The sequence below is a fragment of the Ixodes scapularis genome, unplaced genomic scaffold (genome assembly GCF_016920785.2).
Source record: "Ixodes scapularis isolate PalLabHiFi unplaced genomic scaffold, ASM1692078v2 ptg001158l_1___fragment_3__unscaffolded, whole genome shotgun sequence".
In the NCBI taxonomy this organism is placed as follows: domain Eukaryota; kingdom Metazoa; phylum Arthropoda; class Arachnida; order Ixodida; family Ixodidae; genus Ixodes; species Ixodes scapularis.
The window spans coordinates 3,310,001-3,317,500 of NW_024610108.1; the positions used below are offsets into that span (position 1 = coordinate 3,310,001).

Here is a 7,500-nt window from a genome sequence, read left to right on the forward strand (position 1 = left end):
AGTGTCCTTGCCTTCACGTTGCTTGCACATGGCGGAAGTGTGTTCGCTCCTCGAGTTTTCTTCTTTGTTGAACCATTAGGGACGCGTGTACTCGTCGGGACTTCGTCGCGACGGTCCAGCCACCCCTCGCGTTCGCTTCGCTCACGTAAACAAGCACAACGCCAGCGTACTTCCCCGATTCGCTAAAAACAACCATCCGACTCTCGCGTAGCATTGTCACTTGCGTATTTTGTTTCTTTTACCATCCAAACCAGATGGCGCTGCGCAGTTAACGGCTCGAAAACCGGAGCCTTGCTTTAGGTTCGTTAGATGACGCCACTATTCATTCATTTGTTTTAAATTTTTTTTTTTAGTTTTTACTTTTTGTTTAAATTAATTGATTTGATTTTACATTACGTCGTCTCGTCATATAAACAGCAAATATTTAAACAATTTAGGCGCGCCTCCGCATCTATTTGGGCGCCGACCACCTGGCGGCGCTACTTATTTTCCAAACTCTGTTTACAAAGTATGACGGTGTTTTCATCTATCTAGCGGTCTCCTACATTTTTTTTTTTTTTTTTTATTATTATTTTTTTTTTTGATTTTGTTTTGCGTTGTTCCTGCGGAGTGATAGTTCTTGGTTCTTGGTGAGCTCGGACGCTTTCCAACGCGTTAAGATTCTGGAGTGCAAACTTGTAAGAAACCTTTGCAACCGTGAGTAGTATGCAGTCGGCGCTGCTTGCACGCGATGTATTCTCGACGCGTTTTGTCCGTCTTATTGCCCGCGTGCGTTGGCGTACCTGGTTTCTGAAAGTGTGCGCGTCTCCCACGTGCATCTTAAACCATGCGTGTTCATTGCATGTTTTCGCTTGAGGAGATATCCATTTCCACCAGTGAGTAGTGTTCATTCGCCGCCGCTTCATCGCGATGTGCTTTTGACGTCTTTTTGCTTCTCTGTGCCGCCCGCCCTGCGTGCTTTCCGAAGGTGAGCGCATGGTTTCGCTTTGCAGTGCGCGCTCTGCAGCGTGGTGTTGTGGCGTGGTTCCGGTGAAAGTGCCTGTGGGTGACCTCGCGTGCGTCCGTAATTGCCTGCCTTCGGCCTACTCAGCGTGGACGTCATTTCTGTCCTGTGACCTGCTGCTCAGTGCTCAGTGCTCAGTGCTGTGCTTGTGCAAGGCCTCTGGTGTGGGTGCCGTGTCCTACGTTCTACTTGTGCCCCTTATTAATTCATTAATATGTGTCGTGTGTGTGTGTGCTCTTTGAGCAGTTTCCGTTCTTGTGCCGTCCGTCCAGTGAAAGGATTTTTTTATTTTTTTTTATTAAGTTACGGCGCTTGTTTTCGTGCAGCTCTACGTGGTCGTGTCCTCGTACGCAGTGGTGTGTTTGTGGAAAGTCTGTCGTTGTGTTGTGTTGTGCAGTGCAGTGCAGTGCAGTGCAGTGCAGTGCTGTGCGTGCGCCAAAGCCTCTGGATAAAAGAAAAAAAATATATATATATATAAATACACATTTTTGTTTTCTAATTTTTTTTTAATTAATTTTACATGTGGTAAGTATGCATGACTTATACCATCCTTTGTATTGATTTATTTGGGTCGTGTCTTTTTTTTCCACATTATTAGCCTTCTTGTTCTCCTCCTCCTCCTCCTGCTTATCATTATTGTAGAAATGTTTTCCTTTTTCTTTTTTTCCTCTTTCTTTCTAAGCTTTTAGTTTCCACCAGAGTGTCGAACCGAATTTTTTATTGGTTTGCTTCGATTTGCGGGAGCACAAAAGTAATGTAGGACATTAAAATAGCACAACAAATAGAAGAACAAGAGGTATACAGGACAGGCGCTGATGTTGAACTAGTTTCATTCAGGAAAAGTGAACATGTATATACACACGACAGGCAAAGCAGCACATATTCTTAAGGGTAGAAGATATTTGAGCTGGGATGCTGGTGTCTCCCAGCACGATCAAACCATCCGGGGCTATTGCCGCCTTCTCGGCTGCCCTCGGCACTTATCGTGAATAAAAGCTATATATGTATGTTTACTTTTCCTGGATAAAACTAGTTGAAAGTGAGTGCCTGTCCTGTATACTCCTTGTCCTCGTCTTTTTTGCGCTATTTTATATATTTTACTAAGATGAAACAACAGCGTACCGTATTAAAAAGAAAAAGAAGCTAAAGTGATATTATATTTACCTGGTGCTTCTTTTCGTAATAGGCACTATTTCAAGAGTGCAAACGGGTATCTTTCCATTCATTTGTAGGGTTCGCTTATTTTCAGGTGCCGAGAAATAAATTGCTTTATTTAAATTTGATGGAGCTGTAAATGACAAGCTACATACATATCTGTCTTTCCTTGTTTTTTTTTTTGTGTTATATTTTAGCCTGAATTTAAAAGTTATCAGTCTGTTGGGTCGCCTAAAATACAGGTGATTGGCATTTGAGGTTTTTTTCTTTACAAGATAATGGTTGATTCAATTTAGCAAGTAAGCATCAATTGTGCTACTTTTTTTTTCCTTCATCTTAAATAGAGCTAAGCAATCAACTCGACATGACGGCTACTTAATTTGTCGCTTTCTTACCGCCTGTTTTCCGAAACTGTGTGCTTTCTTTTCGTCGTCATCGACTTTGGGCTGCCGCTCCAAGTCCATAGAGCCTTTTTTTTTTCAGCTATCCCTGCCGTACACCCTTGTACTTCTATTCATCGTCAGACTAATAGACAGTTATATTTTCTTCCGTACAGTTCCAAGTTGGCGGGTCAGTTTCGGTTCGGCTGAAACTAACTCCTCGGTTCCGGTTTTTCGTTCGCTTCGGTTTTCGGTTCGACACTCTGGTCTTCACCGTGCATGGCACCCCCCCCCCCTTCCTTCCTTCCTTCCCTCCCTCCCTCCCTCCCTCTCTCCCCTCTTCTCCTCCCTGCAAGAAAACAAACTGTCGTTTCGAAATGTTTTCTTACTTGAACTGTGAAGGTTTTCAAGTGCATTTCCTTTCCTCCTTTATTGAGCGCACAATTCTAGAGTGGAACTTCCCTTCTGACATTGCAATAAAGTTTCCTGCACAAGGAAGAAAAACCTGCCATTTGACCTCCCTTGTGTGTGCAAAGTGTCAATGTTCCTATATTATGCTTGAACATGGTCTTTTTGTCTTCCTATTTGTCGCAGAAATCATGTATGTGTATGTATGTATGTATATATATATATACCAATATCGCACTTTATGGATTAATCTTGCACGACCTGTGAAAACCACGTATCTCTGGCTTTCCTCACGTTCGATTTTCGAGCAATTTATGAAGCTAGCTTGGGGAGATTGATTTCGCTCGCACACAATTCGAGGCGCGAGGACGGGCATGTACGAACGCCTACGTAGTCGGGACGGTAAACAAAACTTACACAAATTAAAATCCTGCGCAGATAATAAAAGAAAGAGCAACAAAAAAGTATGGGCGTCTTTCTTTACTAATTTCTTTTTTTTTTTTCTTTTTTAGGATTGTAAGCGGACGGGCTTCTTAAACGATACCAAAAAGCGAGACACAATTTGACAAACGGGTCACGTCACAAGAAAGAAAATCCCACATCCTCAAGCGTGTAAAAAATGCACGCAATATCTACAGTACTGGAATTTGAAGCGCTGCCAATCTCGCGTGCACTAGCCCAAATCGCCTTGCTCCCGCTCACGTCAAAGCGACACAGACCTCGTCGGAAAGGTACGCTTTCTGACGCGGTCAACCGGTAAAAACACTATATATTGTAAAATTCTGTACTTTGGACGTGATTAATTCAGACTGCTTTTCGGCTAACTAAGCGCGCGTTCTTTCCCAATGAAACGAAAGAGCGAGATTAGAAATAGAGGAAATAATTCCCGTGAAAAGAAAGAAATTCGTCTCTTATTGAGCTTGGCAGTAAAGCACGCGACATCTCCAGTATTCCGTTTGAAAGCGCTGCCCGTCGCAAGTGCAGTAGTGTACATTGTTCGGCTCTCGCCCAGTTGAAAGCGCCAGAAAGCCCGTTTCGCCTCGCGACACGGGTAACCGCTAGAAAACACGCACATTTTAAAGTCGCGTGTTTTGCACTTGATTCCTCGGAAGTACTTTGTGGGAGACGAAGCGGGCGTTCCATGCCAAGGACACGGAAGAGAGAGATTAGAAATAGAGCGAACAATTCGCGTGAAAAGAATAATATTTGTCTCCTATCAAACTTGCCAGAAAAGTAAGCGAGATTTCCAGTATTCCGTTTGAAAGCGCTGCCCGTCGCAAGTGCAGTAGTGTACAGTGTTCGGCTCTCGCCCAGTTGAAAGCGCCAGAAAGCACGTGTCGCCTCGCGACACGGGTAACCGCTAGAAAACACGCACATTTTAAAGTCGCGTGATTTGCACTTGATTCCTCGGAAGTACTTTGTGGGAGACGAAGCGGGCGTTCCATGCCAAGGACACGGAAGAGAGAGATTAGAAATAGAGCGAACAATTCGCGTGAAAAGAATAATATTTGTCTCCTATCAAACTTGCCAGAAGAGTAAGCGAGATTTCCAGTATTCCGTTTGAAAGCGCTGCCCGTCGCAAGTGCAGTAGGGTAAATTGTTCGGCTCTCGCCCAGTTGAAAGCGCCAGAAAGCCCGTGTCGCAAAGCGACACGGGTAACCGCTAGAAAACACGCATCTTTTTCTTTTGTTAATCCCGTGCTTCTCACTTCGTTCCTTGAGAGGACTTTGTTGGGAACTAAGTGGCGGGGCCTTCCAAACGAAACCAATGGTAGAAACAATGAAGTGAGCAAAGAAGAGTAGTGTAAAGAAAGAAAATTGCCTATTATGAAGCCTGCCGTAAACACGCGCGATACCGCGAGCATTCGGATTAAAAGCAGTGACAATCTCACTTACTATAGCGCTCATTGTTCGGCTCTGACACAATTCAAAACGCATGAAACGCCCCGTGTAAATATTGGTTTACTTTGTAATAACAAAGTCGATAAACTTTCTGTTGACCATGTTAACATGAACTGAAAGTCGAAAGGAAGTAATCAGAGTCAAGCAGGGGTCAGCACGTTTTTAATAAAAAGCGAGAAATAATTTTTTTTTTTATAGGGGTAGGATGTATGTACGTATGTATGTATACATAGAGGCAGACAGGAAAAAAAGAACATTTATATATATATATATACACACAAACATACATACATACATATATATATATATATATATATATATATATATATATATATATATATAAGGAGAGAGAGAGGGGAAAAAAATAAGAAAGAAAGAAGGACAAATAAATGATACTGAATAACGAGGAGCCACATAAGTGAGAGACAGTAAGTCAGTCAGTCAGTCACCGAAACTGATAACCACAAACTATGTACAGAATGCTCTTGAAGGATCTTCTTTATACTTATCGGTGCTATTATGTGGAGGTGGGGTCTGTCGAGCGTTCGATTGGTGCGAGCGGCGTCTGACGACGTCGCCGACGCCTTTCGTCGCCGTCTCGGCCGCTGCCTCCGCCGCATGGTCGTTACAGCAAGGTACCTGCGATCTCTGGCGTCTGCCGTTGGGGTCGGTTCTCGGGTGCACCTGTGTCTTGAAAACGAATGCGAGAGGAGGGTGTTTCGGAGCGTCCGCGCTAACCGAACGGTGTGAAATGACGAGTGCGTTCTGACCGAAGGCCGGGGTGCGTCCTCGCGTCCTCACGGGACCTGAAAGCTCGGCAACGCTGCGAAGGCGTCGTCAATGATTTTTTTGGCGTACGACTTTCTGTTGCTACGACGAGAAAGAAATTTATGCGCTTCTTGCCGCGTCGGTACCGACCTCGGTCGGGGATATTCCGGCTGCGCGCTCGAACGTGCTTCATTTCTTCTTGGATTTGGAAGTAATTCCTAAGCGTTGTGTGTGTTTGCGGTTCGTAAGGGGCGCCTGACGGTGGCCCCGCGTCCGCGCGTTGGTAGGGTTTTGGGCGACCCACCACGAAAAGATTACCTGGTTGATCCTGCCAGTAGTCATATGCTTGTCTCAAAGATTAAGCCATGCATGTCTAAGTACATGCCGAAACAAGGCGAAACCGCGAATGGCTCATTAAATCAGTTATGGTTCCTTAGATCGTTTCTTCCTACTTGGATAACTGTGGCAATTCTAGAGCTAATACATGCAGTGAGCCCGAAGCCCCTCGGGGCGACGGGTGTTTTTATTAGACCAAGATCAATCGGGCTTCGGTCCGTTTTGTGTGGTGACTCTGGATAACTTTGTGCTGATCGCACGGCCACGAGCCGGCGACGTTTCTTTCAAGTGTCTGCCTTATCAACTGTCGATGGTAGGTTATGCGCCTACCATGGTTGTTACGGGTAACGGAGAATCAGGGTTCGATTCCGGAGAGGGAGCCTGAGAAACGGCTACCACATCCAAGGAAGGCAGCAGGCGCGCAAATTACCCACTCCCGGCACGGGGAGGTAGTGACGAAAAATAACAATATGGGACTCTTTTGAGGCCCCGTAATTGAAATGAGTACACTCTAAATCCTTTAACGAGGATCCATTGGAGGGCAAGTCTGGTGCCAGCAGCCGCGGTAATTCCAGCTCCAATAGCGTATACTAAAGTTGCTGCGGTTAAAAAGCTCGTAGTTGGATCTCAGTTACAGGCGGGAAGTGCGTGGACACCACGTTACGGCCCGTGCTGAACATCATGCCTGTCGTGGCTTGGTTCCCTTCATCAGGTGCCTTGCTTTGGCCGGCGCGTTTACTTTGAAAAAATTAGAGTGCTCAACGCAGGCGATTCGCCTGAATAACAGTGCATGGAATAATAGAACAAGATCCTGTTTCTGTTCTGTTGGTTTTTGGAATACAGGATAATGATTAAGAGCGACAGACGGGGGCATTCGTATTGCGGCGCTAGAGGTGAAATTCTTGGACCGTCGCAAGACGAACTACTGCGAAAGCATTTGCCAAGAATGTTTTCATTGATCAAGAACGAAAGTTAGAGGTTCGAAGGCGATCAGATACCGCCCTAGTTCTAACCATAAACGATGCCAACCAGTGATCCGCCTGAGTTACTCAAATGACTCGGCGGGCAGCTTCCGGGAAACCAAAGTATTTGGGTTCCGGGGGAAGTATGGTTGCAAAGCTGAAACTTAAAGGAATTGACGGAAGGGCACCACCAGGAGTGGAGCCTGCGGCTTAATTTGACTCAACACGGGAAAACTTACCCGGCCCGGACACTGGGAGGATTGACAGATTGAGAGCTCTTTCTTGATTCGGTGGATGGTGGTGCATGGCCGTTCTTAGTTGGTGGAGCGATTTGTCTGGTTAATTCCGATAACGAACGAGACTCTAGCCTATTAAATAGGTGCGTGGTTCTCTGCACCTTGCACCCTTCTTAGAGGGACAAGCGGCTCCTAGCCGCACGAAACAGAGCAATAACAGGTCTGTGATGCCCTTAGATGTCCGGGGCCGCACGCGCGCTACACTGAAGGAAGCAGCGTGTTTTTATCCCTGTCTGTAAAGACTGGGTAACCCGTGGAACCTCCTTCGTGATTGGGATAGGGGCTTGCAAT

General features: G+C 45.5%; 1 non-coding gene across 1 annotated transcript in view; it reads left to right on the top strand.

Moving 5' to 3' along the window:
• Positions 1 to 5,930: 5,930 nt before the first annotated feature.
• Positions 5,931 to 7,500, top strand: part of LOC115312384 — a 1,816-nt gene continuing 246 nt past the window's right edge. Inside the window, exon 1 of the ribosomal RNA XR_003917187.2 lies at positions 5,931 to 7,500. This exon is cut by the window's right edge and continues 246 nt beyond it. This is a non-coding gene — a ribosomal RNA (small subunit ribosomal RNA).